We start from the raw sequence: 24,374 nt of genomic DNA, 5'->3' as shown, positions 1-24,374 counted from the left end.
AACCTAAGCTGCCTCCTCCTCAGAAATACGCTGGTGAGCCCGGCACATCCCGTTCTTTTCTCTCCCAGTGCTCTGTCGTTTTTGAGCTGCAACCTACCTCTTTCCCTTCTGAGCGTTCAAAGGTGGCATACGTCATCACCCAGCTGTCCAGAAGGGTCAGAGAGTGGGGGACCGCTCTCTCGGATGCCCAGGCCCTCCTGCTACGACTTCAAGGACCTTTCGGACGAGATGAGGAGGGTTTTTGATCGGTCCAAACACGGGCATTAGGCTACTTGTGAAATACTACAGATGCGCCAGGGGCAGAGGTCCGTTTCGGACTATGCCATCGACTTCCAGACCCTCGCAACATCCTCTGGCTGGAATGCCGATGCACTCTATGATACCTTTTTGAACGGGCTGTCGGAGGAGATCAAGGACGAGCTGATTTCCCATGACCTACCCCAGACCTGCGATGCCCTGTTCAATCTCCAGAATCGACACGAGGATGGAACAGCGCCGTCGCATGAGGGCTCCCGGGGGATTCCGCAGATTCTCTATGATTCTCTACGGCCTGAGACAGAGGCTATGAATAAATACGTCAGAGGGTCACTTGCAGCGGGAATAATACGCCCATCCTCCTCCCCTGCTGGAGCTGGCTTCTTTTTTGTGAGCAAGAAGGACGGTTCTTTACACCCGTGCATTGACTATCAGGGCCTCAACGACATTACAACTAAGAATCGTTACCCTCTACCTCTAATGTCCTCTGCATTTGAGCTACTTCAGGACGCTACTGTGTTCACAAAGCTTGATCTCCGGAACGCTTACCATCTCATTCGTATCCGTGAGGGAGATGAGTGGAAGACAGCCTTTAATACCACCTCTGGCCACTACGAATACCTTGTACACCCTTTCGGTCTCTCAAACGCACCAGCGGTGTTTCAGAGCTTAGTGAACGTTGCTTTAGAGACATGCTTAACAGATTTGTGTTTGTCTATTTGGATGACATTTAAATGTTTTCCAATTCCCTTTCAGAGCATGTGTCCCATGTCCGTTCCGTGCTTCAACGCCTGCTGGAGAACCAGCTCTTTGTAAAGGCTGAGAAGTGTGAGTTTCACAAGAAGACTGTCCCCTTCCTAGGTTACGTGATCTCTCCCGGAACAATCGAGATGGATCGGCAAAAGGTCGAGGCTGTCCTGGATTGGCCCCATCCCTCCACCCGCAAGGAGCTTCAAAGTTTCCTAGGATTTGCTAACTCTTATTGACGCTTCATCAGGGATTACGGTTCACTGGCGGCTCCCCTCACTGCTCTGACTTCCACCAATGTCAAATTCATCTGGTCATCCGCTGCGGAGGGAGCTTTCCAGCTCTTAAAACCACGCTTCACCTCAGCCCCCATCCTGATTCAGCCTAACCCCAGTAGTCAGTTCATCGTGGAGGTTGACGCCTCCGAGATTGGCGTCGGAGCTGTGCTCTCACAACGCTCGGTCAGCGATAACAAAACCCACCCCTGTGCCTGAGCAGAAATATGAGCAGAAATGAGCAGAAATATGACGTCGGCAATAGGGAATTGCTGGCAGTGAAATTCGCTATGGAGGAGTGGAGGCATTGGCTGGAGGGCGCCTCTGTGCCGGTCCTGGTGTGGACTGACCAAAAAAATTTGCAGTACATCCGCACTGCCAAGAGGCTTAACCCCCGTCAAGCCCGCTGTTTTTCTCCCGATTTAATTTGACCCTGTCTTACCGTTCTGGTCACAAGAATGCAAAGGCCGATGCACTTTCTCGGAGATTCAGCCCCCGTGACCTCAGGAACCGGACACCATCCTCCCCCCTCATTGTGTTCTAGGAGTGGCTCAATTTGATATCGAGTCCGGTGTTACTGCAGCGCAACCTAATGAAAAACCCAGTCAGTGTCCTCTAAACCGTCTTTTTGTTCCCAGTTCTGTCTGTCCACAGGTTTTACGGTGGGGCCATTCAACTCAGCTGTCGGGTCATCCTGGAGCCAGACGTACGCAAGCCTTCATAAGCCGACAGTTCTGGTGGCCGTCCATGAGGGAGGAAGTCCACAAGTTTGTCGAGGCTTGCCCAGTCTGCACTCAGAATAAAACGTCTACCCGACTGCCAGCCGGCCTGCTGCAACCCCTGCTGGCCCCAAGAAGACCTTATTCCCATGTATCACTAGACTTTATCAGTGGTCTTCCCCTGTCCGATGGCAACACCACGATCCTCACAGTGGTGGATCGTTTTTCTAAATCCGTACATTTCATTCCCCTCCCCAAGCTTCCCTCTGCCAAAGACACTGCTAGACTGATGGTTCAGCACATTTTTTAAATTCATGGTTTACCGGTAAAGGTTGTATCTGACCGGGGTCCTCAGTTTACTTCCAGTTTCTGGAAAGCTTTTTGCAAACTTATTGGTGCATCTGTATGTCTGTCATCTGGTTTTCACCCGCAGTCGAATGGCCAAACTGAGAGGCCGAATCAGCAGTTGGAGACGGTGCTGCGATGCGCGGCGTCCCAGAACCCCACCTCCTGGAGCCAGCAGCTGCCCTGGGCGGAATACGCCATAAACTCTCATATTACATCCTCCACAGGCCGGTCCCCCTTGGATTGCTCCCTGGGTTATCAACCACCTCTGTTCCCAGACCAGGAGAAGGAGGTGGCTGAAGCATTCATCCGTCGCTGCCGACGGACATGGAGACGCACACGGTCGGTGCTCCTCCGCTCTTCTGCCAGGATGAAGGTCCAAGCAGACAAAAACCGCTCTCAACGCCCCCCTTATCGCCAGGGGCAACTCGTGTGGCTCTCCAAAAAAGTGCAGAAATGTAACTTCTGTAAGTGCAAGTTAAGCACTAGTCAAGGTGCCAGTTAGGAAGGGAGGTGCTCATAAAACTTCTTGAAGGTAGAAAGAGACACCCCTGCTCTGGTAGTACTAGTATTAGGGCCCGAAGTTGTCGGCCATAGCAATATTTACGTCAATCTAAACAGTCTGAAGGCGCAATATGTGCGCGGGGGAGGGGGCCTGGCGGCGGTGGTTAGTGATCTAGCCCGACAACTTCACAGTTTCAAGTGTTATAGGCAAAATATCTGTGCGGGGGGAGGGGGCGTGGCGGCTGGGGGTACTGGACTATAAAATGTTTGGGAATGACTGCCTTACGCCACTGACTAGGGGCCGTCATAATAGCCTGCACCTGGGCCCGTCGTGACTATGTTACGCCACTGCCCTGGTACGCACATCTTTATCGAAACAGGACACTTGACAGTGGAAAATCAGTGGACAGTGGACTACGAAATCTATAAAAGTCAATCACAAAACCTAAGTGAAAATCAGTTGAAAAATGGCACCTCCCTTTAAATGTTAAGCTGCACAGTTATTTTTTCTGTTGTATTTGGAAGCCTACAATAACATTATGTGATTGTTATCTACCGGCCACCAGGACAACTGGGTGATTTCGTCCATTAGCTGGACACCCTACTGTCATCCATCCCTGACCATGAGTGTCCAATACTCATCCTTGGCGACATGAACATCCACCTAGACAATCCCAACTCGGCTGACTTTCGGACCCTGGTTCACTCGTTCGACTTACAACAGGTACCCACTCCTCCAACTCACAAAGCAGGGAAAGAGCTTGACCTCATCCTTGCTTGGAACTGCACCACGGACAACCTAACCGTAACCCCTCTCCATCTCTCAGACCACTTCTTCATTCGCTTTGATGTTCGGCTCATTGAGCAACCCTCTGTCCCTCCTCCTATGGTCTCGTTCCGGCGCAACCTCTGCAACCTCTCTCCCACTCACTTTTCCTCCCTGGTTTCCTCTACTCTTCCACCTTTATCCACCTTCTCCTCACTAGGTGTCAATGATGCCACAGAATCTCTCTGCTCCACTCTGAGCTCATGCTTGGACAGTTTGTGTCCACTTTCTACCAGACCGGCGCGAGCTACCCAGTCTCATTCATGGCTGAGTGATACCCTCCGAACGCAGCGCTCCAATCTCAGAGCGGCTGAGAGAAAGTGGCACAAATCTGCAGCACAGGACGATCTTGCAAGCTACCAGACACTGCTAGCCTCCTTCTCATCCAGCATCACTGCTGCTAAGAAAACTTTTTTCAATGACAAGATAAACAGTACAACTGATGCTTGGAAACTATTCTCCACCTTCAAAACTCTGCTCTACCCTCCTCCTCCTCCCTCAGCTACTAGCCTCACAGCCGATAACTTTGCTTCCTTTTTCACAGAGAAAGTGGCAGCCATTGGGAAACAATTCGACCAACTGTCTTCCCCCGCCTAAGGGCGCTACCATCAATGGCTCATCGTTTCCCTATTTCACCCCTCTCACTCAGAGTGAGGTCTCCAAAATCCTAGCAGGTAGCCGTCCAACTACATGCCCGCTGGACCCTATCCCATCCAACATCCTTCAAGCCATCTCACCTGCCGTCTTACCGGCAATAACACAGGTGATTAATGCCTCATTTAATTCTGTAACATTTCCTTCTTCATTCAAAGTGTAACGCCACTGCTCAAAAAGCCGTCTCTCGATCCCACTCAGGTGGAAAACAATCGACCGGTCTCACTTCTCACCCTCCTATCTAAAACAATTGAGAGGGCAGCCTCCAAACAGGTCACAGAGTTCCTGTCAACAAACAATCTCCTCGATCCAAACCAGTCTGGATTCAAAAGCGGTCACTCCACCGAAACAGCCCTGCTATCTGTGACAGAGGCCTTAAAAACAGCTAGAGCAGCAGCTCAATCCTCAACTCTCGTCCTGCTTGACCTATCAGCTGCATTTGATACAGTCAACCACCGCATCCTTCTGTCCATACTGTCAAGTATGGGCATCTCAGGCAAGGCGCACTCCTGGTTTGAATCGTACCTCACTGGGCGCTCATTCAAGGTGTCATGGCAAGGTCATCTATCTGTACCCCACCACCTCACCACTGGGGTGCCCCAGGGGTTGGTAATGGGACCACCTCTCTTTGCCATCTACACCACCTCGCTGGGCCCTATCATCCGCTCGTATGGTTTTTCCTACCACTGTTATGCCGATGATACTCAACTGGTTCTGTCCTTCCCTCCTGAGGACAACACTGTTTCGGTACGGATCTCGGACTGTCTTGCTGATATATCCACATGGATGAAAAACCACCACCTTCAGCTGAACCTGGCCAAAACCCCGCAAACAGGGAACGTCCCCAGGACGTTAACAGGACATTCGCAAGGTCCCCAATCGTCCCCAATTGGTCCCCGCCACAACGTTCGCTAGAGGACGTTACCAGAACGTTTTTGACGTTCGTAGCAAGTCTACGTTTGGTCCTTCTGTGACGTTCGCATGAGTCTTAAATCGGACTTTTAGAGAACCTTATAATTTGGTCTGTCAGCACACCTCCCCAGGACGTCATTTAAAAACGTCCCCGTAACCTTTACCTGCAGGTCCTCTGCGTGACGTTCGCATGAGCCTTAAAACGGACTATTAAGGAACGTTATAATTTGGTCACTCAGCACACGTACCCAGGACGTCATTTAAAAACGTCCCCGTAACCTTTACCTGCAGGTCCTCTGCGTGACGTTCGCATGAGCTTTAAAACGGACTATTAAGGAACGTTATAATTTGGTCACTCAGCACACGTCCCCAGGACGTCATTTAAAAACGTCCCCATAACCTTTACCTGCAGGTCCTCTGCGTGACGTTCGCATGAGCCTTAAAACTGACTATTAAGGAACGTTATAATTTGGTCACTCAGCACACGTCCCCAGGACGTCATTTAAAAACGTCCCCGTAACCTTTACCTGTGGTCCTCTGCGGGACATTCGCATTTGGTCCTTCCAAAATGTCCCCTTGACGTCCTCTGATGGTCCTCTCTGAACCAGAAAAATGTTTTTCATTTGACCGACATTTTAATGAAAAGCCGGCCAAATATCTAACCTATTTCTGCTTCTAAATTAGCCTATTGAAGAAAACTGACCACCTGCATAGCTTAAATAATAACATAATCAGGTAGTTTAGAATGCAACATGTTTATTTTCCTAAGTTTACAATGGGAAACAAAAACATTTATGTCTGATGCGCGTCAATAAGTGGCCTTTAAGCGCAACCTGCTGTGGCGTTAAAATGAGCGCCGCAACATGGTCATTGCTCTGTTCAATGAGTCAGGTATTCAGTGTTTGGAAAGTTCACTTTCTACATGAACTTGCTCAGTTCATTGTTCATAATTCAAAATTTTGAACTAAGTTCAAAGCTCCAATTTTCAATATGCTGCGAGTGCTATAATTTTTCAAAATCTCTGTCTGCAATACCGCTCGCGGCTCTTCGGCGCGCAGTAGGCCTATAATAAAAGGAAACGTGCAACACTGCAGGTATTACAGGACAGGTTCATCCTCGTCAGAAGGTTTACCCTGATCACTGTTGTTAAGTTCAGTTGGCCTCTGAAAAAAAGCTTTTAAGGCTAGTCTGCTTGGCCATGTTGGATCCTTCTCACTCAGTTCGCTCCTCGTTTGAAACCGAGGGTTTGCGCTTTATTTAAAATGCAGCATATGCGTGTTGTTAAATAACTTTCTAACGGCAGATTAGGCTGTTCCTTTAAAACACAATAAGGGCAGTGCACGTTTGCTTTATAGGCCTAAATATTAGAATTGTTGTCAAATCCAGATTCTGCTTGCGAGACGGGATTTTTAAAGAAATTCCAATCAGACAATTTGACCGGTGAGCTCTTCGTTCTGTTGCAGCATCTTTGAAGGCCTATGGAAAGCTCAATATGTTAAAGCTAGACACTTGGTCACCTTCCTATGTATGCATTGTATTGGAATCATTACATTTATAGCACAGATCAGTAAAGAAGCATTCATATTTATTTTATTTCATCATTCTTAGTTTGGCTAGTTATTCTGCCTCCCTGCCCGCACGTCCGTGATGTGCCATGGATGTTAATTTAAAAAGTAATCATTACGGAAAACCCTCAATGCGTAGTGACTGAGATTGCTACAATATGCTTTTCCTCAAACCCTCGGAAAAAAAGACTAAGTTTGTTGGCTGTCTCACACTGTGATAAACCTGCTAAAGTGACACAATCGTAATCAGACAGTGTTAGGACAGTAGGTAGCGATCTCGTTTAGTAATAGGAAGGTTTACGGTTCAATTCCCATGCCCGTAATCGTGTGTGTCTGTGTATGTGTCTATGCATATCATATGAAATGTGTAAAATAAATGAACTTGTGTGTGTGTGCGCCTTGTAAGCAAAATGACGGCTCCGCGATCTATTATTATTTTATTTTCTTCATTTAGCTCAGCAAAAACGGTCGTGCCTGCTACGTCCGCGGTGCATCCTTGAATAACGTACCCAGGACGTCTAAAAAACGTTTCCCAGATGTCACCACAATGCCCTCAGGACGTTCTTGCAACTTCCTGCAGAACGTCCCCAGGACCTATAGAAACACGTTCCCAAGACGTAACCACAATGCCCTCGGGAGGTGCTTGCAACGTCCTGCATAACGTCCCCATGACCTATAGAAAACGTTTCCCAGTTGTCACCGCAACGTCCTTGGGACGGTCTTGGAACGTCGTGCAAAACGTCCTAAAGTTGTCACGGGAACCATACACATTTACGTTTTTAGAACGTTCAGAGAGACCATTACAGGACGTCTAGGGGACGTCATTTTGCTTACAGGGAACAGAACTGATGGTCTTCCCAGCCAAACAGTTCATCCACCACAACATCAACATCAACTCTTTATCTCTTGCTCCATCCAAAACATCAAGAAACCTCGGGGTCATTATTGATGACAAACTAACCTTCACAGCCCACATCGCCTCTGTCGCCAGGTCATCCGCAAAATCTGGCCGTACCTAATCCAGTATGCCACCCAGCTGCTGGTGCAAACCTTGGTGAGTTCCCGCCTCGACTACTGCAACGCTCTCCTAACGGGCCTGCCGGCATGCGTGGTAAAACCACTACAGATGATCCAGATCCAGCGGCGGCGCGTCTGGTGTTCAACCAACCAAAGAGGGCACATGTCACCCCGCTACTCACTGAGCTCCACTGGCTGCTGGTAGCTGCTCGCATCAAGTTCAAGTCACTTATGCTTGCCTACAAAGTGCTTACTGGGTCTGCTCCCACCTACCTAAATGCTCTTGTAAGGGCAAATGTTGCACCCAGGACACTGCGCTTATCCAGTGAGAGTCGTCTGGCACTGCCCCCGGTGCAAGCACGGCAATCCAGACTATTCTCAGTTGTAGTTCCACGTTGGTGAAACGACCTGCCTAGCACTACCAGAGCAGGGGCGTCCCTCTCTACCTTCAAGAAGCTCTTGAAGAGCCAACTCTTCATAGAGCACCTCCCTTTCTAACTGGCACCTTGGCTTAACTTGCACTTAAGCAGTGACAGGCCCGCACTTCTTTTTCCTTCTATGTCTTTTTCTATTTTTTTGAAAAAAATTAGCAGTATTTATTGTTACACCAGGGTACTGTTCGTCGACGCTCGCTAAGCGGTTTAGCGAGCTAGATTCCAGGCTAAAAAAAGAGGACGCCCCTTTATCGAGTTCGCCGAAGCAACTTCTGATCAATAACCATGGTAATTAATCGCTTAGCACTAACCTGTTCCAGGGCAGGCTAACCAAAGTTTAGCTGGCTAAACTTTCCACACCCACGCCAAAAGGAGGGATCCCATTGACAAGGAGTCATATTATAGTTTGATTAGCGTAGGAAGAGTTCTTTGCGATCGCCAAGAAGATCCATTTTTCCATCATGATGAGTTCTTGTATGAGCGCTACCGATCCACCCGACAAGGAATAATTAATTTAAAAGACCTTCTCGAGTCATTTATTGCATACACCACCGTAGAACATTGAATGTCTTCACTTTTTGTAATGTCGGCGATGCGGAGAACAAAGCACTCATAATTATATGACATTGGTACAGTTGATAAACCCGAAATAACTTTCATTCGCAGCCTGAGACGTGATTTTTAGTTTGCACATGAATAGCCTACTAACGTTTTCTTTGATCCCAGGAAATTTGAGCACATAACCCATCTCCATTACGGAGATATTGGCTAAAGTTGTTTTACCTACTTTAACTTACATCATTGCAAACGTTTAGTTTTGCAAACGTGTCTAGTGTTTGTGCAGTAGTGAATGGTGGCTGGTGGATGTGGATGGTAAGGTGGATGCATGATAAGAAAAGAGAAATAAACACAATTTATTTGCATTGCTTCAATTTATTGAATTTCTTATTAATACATTCACATTTAGTCAAAGCGATTTAAAACTACAATTCTTAGGAAGGTGAGGGGAGTCAAACCAGGGATCTTCTGCATGCAAGCCATACACTCTACCCGCTGCACCAAAGTCACATGTTCGGCATGAGAAAAGATATCACATCTTAGACAGCCTATAGACAGTTTCTTTAATGCTGTTGCAGTCGCGGCAGTGTTGAATTTTTACATGATTATGGTCTTGAATTCTTCATAACGCGTTCATGGTCATATCCTGCCTTAGCGGAGAAAAAAATGTGTCTTTTTCTTTGAGTTTAGACTATGGTGCCGTTAAAAATATCATGGTTTTGGTGATCAACCTCTCCTGCCTTTTGAAGGGGGACGCGCACGCGCAATTTAGTTGACGAGTTTGGCCTGGGATGATATAACTTGACGTTTAAATTAGTGCTGTCAGTTATCGCGCGATTAACGCGTTGTAAAAAAAAAAAATTACGTTCTTTTTGCTATCCCAAACTGTGTAGTAGGCTAACATTACGTTTGTTTGAATGGTGAGCGCGATGCGGCGAAGTGGATGATAAAAAGCTTCTGAATAGAAAGTTTACCTTTAAAAAAGTTGTGCAAAAATGCGATTAATCGCGATTTAAATATTTTAATCGTTTGACAGCACTAGTTTAAATAATTTAGCGCACGTCGCCAGACCTGCTTGGCCTGTTCTCATTTAGCGAGCTATATTATTTCCAGTCGCGAGCTAAATTAATTATCGATTCATCGCATTTTTGTCATAGTTAACTCAAAATTAATCGCGATTAATCGTAAATGTATTAATCGCAAATTTTTATCTATTCTAAATGTCCCTTCAATCATTTTTTTTTTTAATGCTCTTATCAACATTGAAAAGTGGATTGGCTTTATGCAATGTTTTATTTTATTGAAAAACAACATTGCCAAACAGGGCGGTACAAAATAAAATTATAAAATGCACATTTCAGATTAACAATGAATCAGCCTATAGTGCAGTTAAACCATGGCTTAATATCTTCTTTTTTTCAAGTTTGCTGTGAATATAGAAGTCAGGCCTCTTATTTAAAAAACTATGAACCGTAACAGTTAGGTTACCAATAAAAGGTAAGTCTACTACTTCTGTGCTTACAATAAAGAAGTGATCCTTTTCAACCATAACTTCATTTTAAATAATTTCTTTCTTTATGACATTTAGTTTATAGTTTAGACAGCAACTTTGACATCTACATTCAACTGCATCCACTACATAATCTCAAACTTTATTTGTTGGTAAATCTCCAAAAAGGCTATACAACATTAAACCATTTCTTAATGAAAAGGAAACATGCATCACAATAATACTTCAGTGTAACCTGTACCTATGTGGAGTGCAAATATGTCTTGCTATTACACTACCCAACAGCTACACCTACGTCTGCTAACACTACAGAATGCATAATTCCTACGGGCTCTGCACTAGTGTAACTAAAGGCACTGATGCTGCATCATTACTCTCTTAACGTGGGCAATCCTACAGGCAAAATGCAAAAGAAAGGCGAATGTGATGTAAGGCTATTTACAAATTGGTGAAAGATGGGAGGTTGCTAAATTGGCAATATTGCTTTAACTTTACACAATAAACCACTTTCTCGGTAGGGATTATGGTACAGTGTTAAATATACAGTAAATGTATAACACAATATTAGATTAACGTTGGATTGGATTAACTTTTAGTTACCATAACATTAGATGACGTGCCATTAGTGTAGTGACAGTGATGGTTCATTGGTCATTGCTCTGAGAAGATGGGGGTACACTTGTGTGTCTAAGTCATGGGGTACACCTGTGTGTTTACGTCATGGGCCACTGCTCACATTTCAGTCTTTTAGGGCCATTTTCATAGGCATTTTGTTGCAGCCGACTCCCATGGATTCTCAAAAGCAGCTGAACATCAATGAAATTATTTCATTGCAATGAGCCATGAAAGAGTTCTTGGTTCGACAATTTAAGACTTTTTTCCTATATTGAAATGATGAAGATTCATAAACCCTTTAAACTACTAAAGCTCCAAAAGCTTGTTTAACACTAGTTATCCTCTGTTTTAGGTGATGGGTTTGAACTCAGACATTGAAGAATGATTAATTCACTTTAGTGCTGAAAAAAGTCAGTCTCTCTCAATTTCTGCATTTGTACATCCAAGATAGAAAGCCAGAACAGAAACCCGTAAGGGCATTAGCATCTGGATAGTCACTAGATGAATGAAAGATTGACCAATTTGTTGGAATGTTTTAAAGAAATAAAGCTTATAGGGGTTGATGTTCTGCTTTCACTTGTGGTGTGTGTTTGTTCTTGTCTGGTGCCCCAGTCACTATTCAGGGTAACTGATTTGTGCTATTTTCACTCAAAAGCCCTATTTCCACTACCAGCACCAGCAACCCTGTTCTACTGGCCTACCCAGATTAACTATACTGTGCTTTGAATTTCAATCAGGTTTCTGTGCCCACCATGTGGAATGGGAACGAAAAGCTGCAGGATTACCTCATTCAACTCTCCTCAAACACAGATGGCTGAATGTTTAAGCAATTGTGAAAAGTCTCAAAAGGTGACTCTAACAATGACCATAGTACCATAGGGAGTACCATAAAAATGCTGAATTAAAATGAGATGGTCCTATTAAAGGTACACTTTGTCCTCGTAAGATCACTGAACAAACAGTTTTTGGAACCTCTGCATCTGAGGCATGACATTATCATTATCTAATGTAGTAGTTATTAGTTACATGTCCTACAATATTAATATGTATAACAACAACAACTACAAGAACAACAATAAGTATTATTATTATTGTTATTATTAGTATCATTATTATTGTTGTTGTTGCATTGTTATACATTTTTGTCATTTTGCATTATGTTGTGGACAACTTTTTCTTCAAATGCGTTTGTAAGTTGCCAAATGCCAAAACCATAACCATAATTAAAATGTAGAGATGTTTTGCTTTTGTATTGGTTTGCATTGCTGTTAATGCATATTATTACCACCGGGCTTCCAGATTCAATTAACTTGAAATTGATTTATTTGTATAAGGCATTATTTAGTTTTGTTAGTGGCCACTGGTAGTATATTCTTGTTCTTTAAAATAAAGCAAAAGCCATCCACAGGAAACTGAATGAAAGGGACAGTTTACAATTGTACTCCAAAAAATTCCATAGTCCTGGGCCTATGAATGAGAAACAAATATAGTCTCTCAAAACAAGCCATAAACAACTCCAGCCAATCAACACATTGAAGAGGTGTCATTTGGTTGACTTTTGAACTCTAATAGCAATTGATGGAACTGGAATTATTGTTGTTATTATAGGTAAACATGTACTGCTCTGTATCTACAACTCACTCTAAATGTGTACTAGGTCTGCCTCTCACTGAGATCCATATGCAAATGACATGTGACCCCCTCCTCCCACTCTTCCTGCTAGAACCCTCTGTAACTTGGTATCATCCCCCTCCCCCCTAGGTGAACCTCTCACTGTATTCCCCCCCCCCCCCCCCCTTTCTCTCACCTAAAAGGGTGTGGCCCTCCCCTCTCCCTTTGTAATGTAACCTGAATGTATAAAACGCATTGCGTTCTGCTATCAGGTCAGACCTTTCTTGAACCAACAGCTGAGAGGGGTCTCCACGCTGAAATACAACCTCCAGAAAACTGACTCTGCCTCCGGTCCATTCTTCAACTTTAGCGTGCTTATTAATATTCTATTACAATGTTTTCACCAGAACCGCGACATGTACCTTTAAGTGAGGTTATTATATAGTTCAAATGAAATGGACCATTAGCTGCAAAGAAAAATTGCTCATGCCACAACAGACTGGTAAACTGATGTGCAACATCTAACTGCACACATCAGGACTTAGGCTTTCTCAGAAAGTAAACTCAGCTCTGTTCCTTCTTGTAGAAAGCCTCAGGGCCTGATTTACTAACAGGATTGCGCCCATTTCAGGCGTTAAATAGCGGGTGTAAACATAAAACGGTATTTACAAGGTTCAAGCCCAATATTCCACGTTACATGGCCCCATCCATAGTCCCCTTGATGCAGTGGAGTCGTCCTGTACTAGTGATGTGCCGTTTGTAAACAACGACTCGAGAGTAACGAGTCCTCTCAAAAAAAGATTTGTTCTTTTTCTCATGGCCGCGCATCGGGACTGTTGCATTGGCTAAGCCAAGGAAACAGAAATGATTCGTTCAATGCAGGTCACGTGAAAAATTATCCAAAGACCCGTATCCGAAGACCCCGTCGGAAAAAGAACGAATCATTTCTGTTTCCTCTACCAGTACTGAGCCTATGCAGGTCACGTGGAAAAGGATCCAAAGACCCATATCCGGCAGATGAACGAATCATAGATCCAAAGACACGGTTGGCAAAAGAACGAATCATTGACCCAAAGACACGGTTGGCAAAAGAACGAATCATTGAACGAAAGACCCATATCCGGCAGATGAACGAAGCATAGATCCAAAGACCCAAAGACACGGTTGGCAAAAGGACGAATCATTGAACGAAAGACCCATATCCGGCAAAGAACGAATCATTGATCCAAAGACCCGTATCCGGCAGATGAACGAAACGTTGATCCAAAGACACGGTCGGGAGGTGAACAATTAGTTCATCTGCTGGATGCAAGTATTTGGATCATTTTTCACGTGATCTGCATAGGCTCAGCATGGGAAGCTAGAGAAAACCGAAATGTTTCGTTCATTTTGACTGGGTCTTCGGATACGGGTCTTTGTATAATTAATCACGTAACCTGCATATGCTCAGAAGAGGAAACAGAAAGGACTTATTAACCTCGTTCACTTTCGAGTGTCTATGTTTAGTAAGACGTGAATGATATTCGTTCACAAGAAATAATTACAGGTATAGTTATTTTAACTTTTTTATACTTTACTTACAGTTCAGTGCAGCGTAGGCCTAATTGTTTGCCGTGATAATTAAATGCTAATGTGATAATAAATGACCATTTCATCCAAACTTTCATTGAAAGCAGGAATTTATTTTAAATTAGTATCTGCTGGTTTACATTCAATAACTTACATGAGAATATTATACGTGTTTGTAGTGGACGTATTTACGCCAGGGAATTGGCTATACAATTATAAAATGTTGAGCACCACCAGCACCCCCCCCCCCCCCCCCCATGCTTGATGGTGGGTATGATGTACTCTTGGGGTCATATTCAGCATTCCCCCCCCCCCTGTCAAACACGGCAAGTCGAGTTGATGCCAAAGAGCTTGATTTTGGTATCATCTGACCACATTCTTTCTCCTAATCCTCCTTAGAATCATTCAAGTGTGCAATGGCAAACTTCAGAAGGCCCTGTACCTGCGCTTCCAGTGCTGCAGTACTTCAAAAAATTACGGCGTGGTGTGTTGCCAATGGTTTTCTTGGTGACTGTGGTCCCAGCTGCTTCGAGATCATTCACAAGCTCCCCCTGTGTAGTTCTGGGGTTATTCTGCACCTTTCGAATGATCACTGATACCGCACAAGGGGATATCTTGCATGGAGCCCCAGACCTAGAGCGATTAACATTTGTTTGGTGTTGCTTCCATTTACGAATAATCGCGCCAATAGTTGTCTGCTTCTCATCAAGCTGCTTGCCAATGGTTTTGTAGCCCATTCCAGCCTTGTGCAGGTCTACAATCTTATCTCTGACGTCCTTGGACAACTCTTTGGTCTTGCCCATGGTGGTGAGGTTGAAGGTGTGAAGTATGATTCTTTGGACAGGTTTCTTTTATGACCGTCACCAGTTGAGCCAGTTGACTAATCTGTGTGCTTCTTGGGCACATAACTGGTCATTGTGAGCCAGAATTCTTGCTGTTTGCTTGGGGTTCAAATACTTATTTTTTGCATCAAATGCAAATTAAGTCCTAAATGTTATAAAATGCAGTTTTCTGAATTTTTTTGTTGATATTCTGTTTCTCACTGTTAAAATACACCTACCAATACAATTCTAGATCACACATTTCTTTGCAAGTGGCCAAACTTGTGAAATCGGTAGGGGTTCAAATACTTATTTTCCCCACTGTATAATGATGCTATTGCTTTGTGTAACTCATTTAGGTATTTCTACCACAGGAAGAGTCCAGCGACTGCCACCGTTTTCCCCATTTTAGTGTTTCTTTAGTTTGGTTTATTTCTGTTTTGTTTTGATAAAGGGTCTGTTTTGTTTATTACTTTGGCGTTATACGTCTATTTTGAGTCTTGGTTGTGTTGGGCTTGCTCACCTGGTAGCACGTGTTTATATATTTTGCAGTGAGTGTGTGTTATACAATGCCTTATGGTTGCTGTGATAGGAAGATAAGTATTGGTGTGGCTATATCTTTGCAGTCTTAATTCACGAGTGTTGTAACGTTCCTCAGGTGGGGAGTTCACCCAACTATACGCCATTTTAGGCCAAAGGACCAAGTGTATTAGGCTCACAATCACGCTCTTGTTTTTAGTGTGTTATTTTTATAGGATGTGCATGCTGTGTATTTAATAAACTTTTTTTTTTTTTTGAAACCACTGCTTCTGCCTAAGTTCATTTAACTGGACAGGACTTGTGTAGGAACCTAGACCTAATTATAGCGTGCTTAACTGAGGGTCTCTCACCCCATCTGTGAGAGTGGCGTAGTCGGAACTCACAGCACCCCGCCACATATTTAGCAGGACAGATAAAAGCTGACGTCACTGCACCGTCTGTTTACTTCTCCCCGTCCGTCTAATTTTCATGTAATTAGGTGGCACTCTGTCAGTCTGCCCAGCCACTATAAATCAGGGACGTGCAGTGAGGTTCGGAGCTGGTGAGGCACAGAAACCGGAAGTGATTACGTCATTTTGAGCTCTAGTTTAAACTATATACAGGTGCATCTCAATATATTAGAATATCATCAAAAAGTTGATTTATTTCAGTAATTCTATTCAAAAAGTGAAACTCATTTTTTTAAATAGGTTCATTACACACAGACTGATATATTTTAAGTGATTATTTCTTTTAAATTTGATGATTATAACCGACAGCTAATGAAAACCCCAAATTCAGTATCTCAGAAAATTAGAATATTACTGAAGACCAATAGAAAAAAGGATTTTTAACACAGAAATGTTGGACTAGTGAAAAGTATGAACATGTACAGCACTCAATACTTGGTCTGGGCTCCCTTTGCATGAATTACTGAAGCAATGCGGCGTCGCATGAAGGCAATCAGTCTGTGGCACTACTGAGGTGTTATGGAAGACCATGTTGCTCTTATAGTGGCCTTCAGCTCTTCTGCGTTGTTGGGTCTATTGTCTTGCATCTTCCTTTTCACAATACCCTATAGAATCTATGGGTTTTAGGTCAGGCGAGTTTGCTGGCCAATCAAGCACAGGGATACCATGGTCCTTAAACCAGGTACTGGGACCTTTGGAAGTGGGTGCAGGCGCCAAGTCCTGATGGAAAATGAAATCCGCATCTCCATAGGATGGTCAGCAGAGGGAAGCATGAAGTGCTCTAAAACAGGCGGCTGTGCTGACCTTGGACCTGAGAAAACACAATGGACTAACACCAGCAAATGACATGGCACCCCAAACCATCATTCACTGTGGAAACTTTACACTGGACCTCAAGCAACTTGGATCCTGTGCCTCTCCTCTCTTCCTCCAGACTCTGGGACCTTGATTTCCAAATGAAATGCAAAATGTACTTTCATCTGAAAAGAGAACTTTGGACCACTGACCAACTGTGCAGTCCTTTTTGTCCATAGCCCAGGTGAGACGCCTCTGACGTCTCCGGTTCAAGAGTGGCTTGACACAGGAATGTGACAGTTGAAGCCCATGTCCTAGATACGTCTGTGTGTGTAGGCTCTTGAAGCACTGACTCCAGCTGCAGACAACTCCTTGTGAATCTCCCTTGAATGGGCTTTGTTTCACAATCCTCTCAAGGCTGCGGTTATCCCTGTTGCTTGTTGCTTTTTCTACCACATTTTTTCCTTCCATTCAACTTCCCATTAATGTGCTTGGATGCAGCACTCTGTGAACAGCCAGCTTCTTTAGCAATGACCTTTTGTGTCTTACCCTCCTTGTGCAGGGTGTCAATGATCGTCTTCTGGACAACTGTCAAGTCAGCAGTCTTCCCCATGATTGTGTAGCCTACTGAACTAGACTGAGAGACCATTTAAAGGCTCAGGAAGTCTTTGCCGGTGTTTTGAGTTAATTAGATGATTAGAGTGTGACACCATGAGTCTTCAATATTGAACTTTTTCACAATATTCTAATTTTCTGAGATACTGAATTTTGGGTTTTCATTAGCTGTCAGTTATAATAATCAAAATTAAAAGAAACAAACACTTAGAATAGATCAGTCTGTGTGTACACAATCTATATATTATATGAGTTTCACTTTTTGAATAGAATTACTGAAATAAATCAACTTTTTGATGATATTCTAATTTATTGAGATGCACCTATATAATGTATATATACATGTATATATGTCTATGGTTTTAAAATTGTCATCTGATCAGAACTGAAAAACCGTTGTTTTATTGTCTAATACCATTATTTTCAAACGATTGTTTTTTTATTGTATTATGATGAGTTATTAATAAGATATTAATAGTTGCAAGCTAGTGTATGTAGCCCTCCCACCAATGATATGGCTCATTTCATTTTGTCTGGAGAAAATATAACTACGGTGGTGGGATGCTAATTTAAATGACCATTTAACCAACTCGGACAGCTTCGAAAAAACAATTCCATATTTATTTACACAACATATTTACAGGTAAACAGTTAAACACCGCATACATAGCACACAATACCAAAATGTTCTACTGGCCAGTATAATTTAAAGTTGGTGCACTTTCGTTGGAGCTCATAACCGTCAGTTTGAGGTGAAACAAAATTAATCCACTCACGATTATCAGTATAGATCAGTGGAAATCCGTTGTCCTCTTCTTGAGTGAATGCAGTCAGTGGCTAGTTTAGCTCAGGATTAGCACCTACCTAGTCTGCTCACAACTTCAAGGCAACTTTCCTGCATCAACAGCCTTTAGCTTCTTTAGGTTCGTGTTGCGCATGAATATGTAGTCCCGTTGGGAAACGTGAAATACTCCAATGCAAATGTGTAATACTACTGTGTTAACTTAAAATACTTAAACGTTCTTAGTTAATTCAACATGCCTCAGGTTAGCAATGCCATCTTCCATTTTCGCTGTCAAACTCAAGTAGAGAAGTGAAGAAGAAAATCCAACGTCAGATTATATACCCAACAAGTCCCCTCTCGCTCGCCACCCTTCTTGAATCCGTGGTAGTGCGTGCCTCCCTTGCAATATTTTTCAATGCGTTTTCAGCTCAACTCAAAAGGTTCTACGCTTGCGCACGCGGAATCATGCAGAAATGACACTCGTAACACAGATAACTAGAGAAATATGAATATTTATTTTATAATACATAAATATGATTATTATACAATTTTTTTTTTTTTTTTTAATATATTTTTTTTTTACTTTTCAAAATGACAGGTGAGGCTCTGCCTCCCCTGCCTCCTATGACTGCACGTCCCTGCTATAAATGAACAACCAGGTGCCAACTCTGCATGTGTCGTACTCCACGGTACCTGTTGCGTCAAGCTCAGGTTCACTAGTTGGTGGCAGTGGCTTCGCCATGTTTGGTTGGGTCCGTGCTCAATGCAGTTGCACCATATCCTGTTTCACTCTGAGTTGGATAATACGCTCGTTGTGTGCTACAGACAGGTATTTATTGGTGCTTGCTCTGCACAAACAGTTGCTGTGTTTAGCTAGCTAGCTACTCACCCACTTTTTATGCTCTCTTTTAGCTAGCGAACGCATAGTCGTCGCTACCTGTCATTCTGCGTTCCGCGCCTTATGGATGTTGGGTAGGTTATCCTGCTGTTCCCTTTTAATAGGCTATGTATTACTAGTGTTGTGTGGCGGTAACGTTTTGTCTCTCCCATATGTGGCCGTGCGGCCCAAAACTACATCTCCCAGCTTGCCCCTCTCTGAACCGCCCCTCTCAGCTGTGTAGCGCACCTGACGTGATCCTTTTAAAATGGCACCGCGAAAGTTACCGGCATCGCTGGAAGAATGGTTTGGGCTCCACGTTGCTGCTCGTATTGGACCTGGATTATTAGCTTTCACAAGCAGCTCATATCTCTTCCTTCGCGGAGTTTCTGGTGCACTCACGTCTACCTGGTATGTGTTTTATTCATGCATTGTTCACGTAGTGGAAGCGTTTAGTGCAATATCGGCAGCAGAGCGGGGAGGGAATTGTAGCTTGGATAGAGAATGATTAAGACGTTGAAGTGTTGTTTCCATTTTTGATCACAGCGAACGGCAAGCAACTGTCTAGCTCTTTATTCTCAACTGCTACACTGGACTGTGAAACCTTTTCCCGGTATGAATCTTTTTAATTCTCATGTTGGCTAAATGTGCAGCCAGCTTTTAAATACCGTGGACTCATCATATGTGTGGTTATTTATAGGTTGTGTTGTATGCTGTATATTCCATTGCAAGTTACTATGCATATGTATTATTGTAAAGTATATATTGTGCTGGTTTTGTTCTAGGCCGCGCTTCAGTCCTGTTTGGTACAGCGCAGTCAATCACTGTTTTCCCCTACCATAAAAAAGCCACTGAATGTGTCACAGCACCCCAAGTTTGTTGTTTTGGTTTATTGTGTAAACTGTATCTTCTGCTATTATAAGGCCATCCTGTCCTGTCCCACTCTCCGTGTCAGAGGCTCTGTTACCTAGTTGTAGTGTATAGGCCTGGCCCTTCTTGAACTTCCCCTTGCTTTATTGTGCTCAGCGTCAGAGTGCCCATTGTGGGGTGTATCACCAGTGTGTGTTAAGACATCTAACCTGTTCCAGTAGTGTGCCCTATTGTGGGGTGTTTCACAATAGCGTGCTAAAACAATTTGCCTGTTATTTTAGTGTGCCTTCCCGGGGTTTATCACCATTGCATGCTAAGACATTATTGTTCGTTAGGTGACGCTGACTCCTATTCCCAGCCCCCCTCCCTCCCTTTGGCCAGTCCCGGTACTACGTCTCTAGTCACTGTGTATTTGAGGATCACCTATAAAATCTACCCAGAGCCCTTATACATATCAAAGAGGCCTCTCACAGTTCCATCTTCTCTTTTGTTTGGTTTATTGATTTCTTGTGTTTTCCATTGTACGGGGTGCCTGTGAGTGACTGTCAGTGTTTATCTTAACTTGCTGCCTAGAGCTGAAAAAAGAGTATTTATTAATAAACCTATTTTGTTACATCAGCCTCTGTCCAGTCTTTCAATTGACTCTCTTGGGGGGGAAACCGTTGTGGAGTAGTAAAAGTACACAAGTAGTGGAAGGGTAAACCTCATACTGGTTACACATAAGAATTGGCCTGGGTGGTTTGACGCCGCTGCTGTTTTGCTGGGAGTGTTCTGCTGCTAGCTCGCTTTGCTTGTGGCTATTGTTTGCTGTTCGTCTTCGTGCTTCACGTCCTCCTCCCAAGCAGCTGCTCTCTGCTGCGCGTGTGCGTGTCTGCTTTTGTTTTGGTTCTGTTTGGTTTGTGTTCAATGTTCTGTTGGCTGTGCTAGGTGCCCAAGGCTAGTAGTCCATCCTATCCTCCCCTAGAGGTGTAATTTCTCTTTGTGTGAGTGCTTTGAGAACATTTTTTATGTCTATTTACCTTTCACTAGGTGTGTGTGTGTGTCTGTCTGTGTGTGTGTGCATTTGGTGTCAGCAGTGCACGTTTGGTGTGATCCCCCTGTAATTGTCATTTTTGAAGGCAGCATCGATGTAACCTCAATGCTGCTCATTACCCATGATACCGTGCGACAGGCCCCTGCAAATTGTAAGCAAAAATGGCAAACCAAACACCACCAATAGCCGTGTTTTGTACGTAAATGTAATTTGTTTGGCTTTTTCTCACTTAGATTTTTCAAAAGTTACCGAGTAATAGGCAGTGTACTATCCGATAAAACCGTAACTGTAACCAGCAATAACGTTTGATGTGATTTTGCGAGGTGTCTTTCAGTCTTCTGTCTAATGTTGGCTTACGTTAGCTAGCCTAATGTTCTAACGTCATACAATACTGAAATGAAATGGCTTTGTTTTCAATTAAATCCACGTATTTTTACCATCTTTTCTTTCCTTAGCAACTATTTCCACCAGTGAACAAACTAACTAATGTCGCCTAGTTTCAAGCGAGTAGTTGGCCAATATGTGGGAATGTCAAAAGATTGGAGATTTTGGAGTGAGGTGGTGGACCTTGCTAGCCAAATCATTGGTAAGGAAGTGCCTCTTAGTCCTAAATTGTGCCTATTGAATGCCTATCCAGAAGACTTGTTTACCCCTAAAAAAGTTAGGTCTCTACTGAATATTTGTTTTCTTGAAGAAAAACAATGGAAATCAGATACACCCTGTGCCACATCACTATGGTTGAGCGGAATGACTTCTTACTTAGCTTTAGAAAAGATAAGTTGCACAACAAAAAATAGACTTGACAACTTTTGGGAAATATGGAACATTTTCTACAACTTCCTTGAGAATAACGGATAATGGATGTTGATGGTTGGTTGGATGATAAGATGGATTGAGTACTTTTTTTTCTGTTTTGTTTTCATTTGTTCTCTCCTGTAAACGATGTGAGTTAGCAGATGTTATCCTATTTACTGTAACACACTGTCTACTGTGACACGAACATCTATTATATAGGTGCATCTCAATAAATTAGAATATCATCAAAAAGTTGATTTATTTCAGTAATTATATTCAAAAAGTGAAACTCATTTTTATATATGTTCATTACACACAGACTGATATATTTCAAGTGATTATTTCTTTTAAATTTGATGATTATAACTGACAGCTAATGAAAACCCCAAATTCAGTATCTAAGAAAATTAGAATATTACTGAAGACCAATAGAAAAAAGGATTTTTAACACAGAAATGTTGGACTAGTGAAAAGTATGAACATGTACAGCACTCAATACTTGGTCTGGGCTCCCTTTGCCTTCATGCGATGCCGCATCGCTGCAGTAATTCATGCAATCAGTCTGTGGCACTACTGAGGTGTTATGGAAGACCAGGTTGCTCTGATAGTGGCCTTCAGCTCTTCTGCGTTGTTGGGTCTATTGTCTCGCATCTTCCTTTTCACAATACCCTATAGAATCTATAGGTTTTAGGTCTGGCGAGTTTGCTGGCCAATCAAGCACAGGGTTACCATGGTCCTTAAACCAGGTACTGGGACCTTTGGAAGTGGGTGCAGGCGCCAAGTCCTGATGGAAAATGAAATCCGCATCTCCATAGGATGGTCAGCAGAGGGAAGCATGAAGTACTCTTAAACAGACGGCTGTGCTGACCTTGGACCTGAAAAAACACAATGGACTAACACCAGCAAATGACATGGCACCCCAAACCATTATTCACTGTGGAAACTTTACACTGGACCTCAAGCAACTTGGATCCTGTGCCTCTCCTCTCTTCCTCCAGACTCTGGGACCTTGATTTCCAAATGAAATTTAAAATTTACTTTCATCTGAAAAGAGAACTTTGGACCACTGACCAACTGTGCAGTCCTTTTTGTCCATAGCCCAGGTGAGACGCCTCTGACGTCTCTGGTTCAAGAGTGGCTTGACACAGGAATGCGACAGTTGAAGCCCATGTCCTGGATACGTCTGTGTGTGTGTGTGTAGGCTCTTGAAGCACTGACTCCAGCTGCAGTCCACTCCTTGTGAATCTTCCTTGAATGGGCTTTGTTTCACAATCCTCTCAAGGCTGCGGTTATCCCTGTTGCTTGTGCACCTTTTTCTACCACATTTTTTCCTTCCATTCAACTTCCCATTAATGTGCTTGGATACAGCACTCTGTGAACAGCCAGCTTCTTTAGCAATGACCTTTTGTGTCTTACCCTCCTTGTGCAGGGTGTCAATGATCGTCTTCTGGACAACTGTCAAGTCAGAAGTCTTCCCCATGATTGTGTAGCCTACTGAACTTGACTGAGAGACCATTTAAAGGCTCAGGAAGCCTTTGCCGGTGTTTTGAGTTAATTCGATGATTAGAGTGTGACACCATGAGTCTTCAATATTGAACTTTTTCACAATATTCTAATTTTGTGAGATACTGAATTTTGGGTTTTCATTAGCTGTCAGTTATAATAATCAAAATTAAAAGAAATAAACACTTGAAATAGATCAGTCTGTGTGTACACAATCTATATAATATATGAGTTTCACTTTTTGAATAGAATTACTGAAATAAATCAACTTTTTGATGATATTCTAATTTATTGAGATGCACCTGTATGTGAGAGCAAATTGCATTATATGTGCCTTGTTGTGTTGTCTTGTATTGTTTGTCTGTAAAATGAACAAAAATCTAATAAATATATGTTTTTCAAAAAAAGAAAGCCAGGCTGTTGACTTCCTTTCTGTAGGTGGCCTCGTCCCCATTAGAGATTAGTCCAATGAGGGTTGTGTCATCTGCAAATTTAATGAGTTTGACAGAGGGGTGGCTGGAGGTGCAGTTGTTGGTGTAGAGGGAGAAAATTAAAGGAGAGAGCACACAGCCTTGTGGGGCTCCAGTGCTGATGGTCCGGGGCTCCGAGACAAGCTTGCCCAGCCTCACTCGCTGCTTCCTGTCTGACTGTGCTGCAGAGTCCGGTGTAGATTCAGTCAGCCAGGATTCCGTAAAACACAAGACAGAAGAGAGAGCAAAGTCCCTATTAGTCCTGATGAGAAGGCGTAGTTCATCAATTTTGTTGCACAGTGAGCGGACGTTGGAGAAGAGTATACTTGGTAGAGGCGACCGCACTCCTCTCTTCCTAAATCGCACCAGGGCTCCTGCACGTTTTCCTCTCTGTCTCCGTCTCGCTGTGTGACCAAGGCCTTGGATTAGTAGGTCTTGTAAATCCACGGGAGAGGCGAGAAAGTTGGGACAGAAATCAGATGGTGTTGAGTCCCTGATGTTAAGTATCTCATATCTCGTCACGGATTATTTTTACATCACCATAGCAAAACGATAACAAAATAAGAAAAACCTAAAAAAAAGTCAGAGTTAAGTTGTAATAAACAGAATTAAAACTAACACAGTTTGGGACAAGAAGACAATAAAACAAAACAGAGTTGATTCCCAATAAACTAAATTAAACACTATTAAAGACTAAAAGCAAACA

At 43.3% G+C, this 24,374-nt stretch overlaps 1 long non-coding RNA gene across 1 annotated transcript; it reads left to right on the top strand.

Annotated features, from left to right (window-relative positions):
* The first annotated feature begins 18,845 nt into the window (after nt 1–18,845).
* LOC308373110 lies at nt 18,846–19,998 on the top strand. The gene is made up of 5 exons (XR_013968845.1): nt 18,846–18,949; nt 19,033–19,092; nt 19,234–19,408; nt 19,544–19,610; nt 19,783–19,998. It is a non-coding gene; the product is annotated as an uncharacterized lncRNA (long non-coding RNA).
* Nucleotides 19,999–24,374: the final 4,376 nt, after the last annotated feature.

This window comes from Sprattus sprattus (assembly GCF_963457725.1).
Source record: "Sprattus sprattus genome assembly, chromosome: 12".
Classification (NCBI taxonomy): domain Eukaryota; kingdom Metazoa; phylum Chordata; class Actinopteri; order Clupeiformes; family Clupeidae; genus Sprattus; species Sprattus sprattus.
The sequence above is the reverse complement of the archived record's forward strand: the minus strand, read 5'-3'. Positions and strand labels throughout refer to the sequence as shown.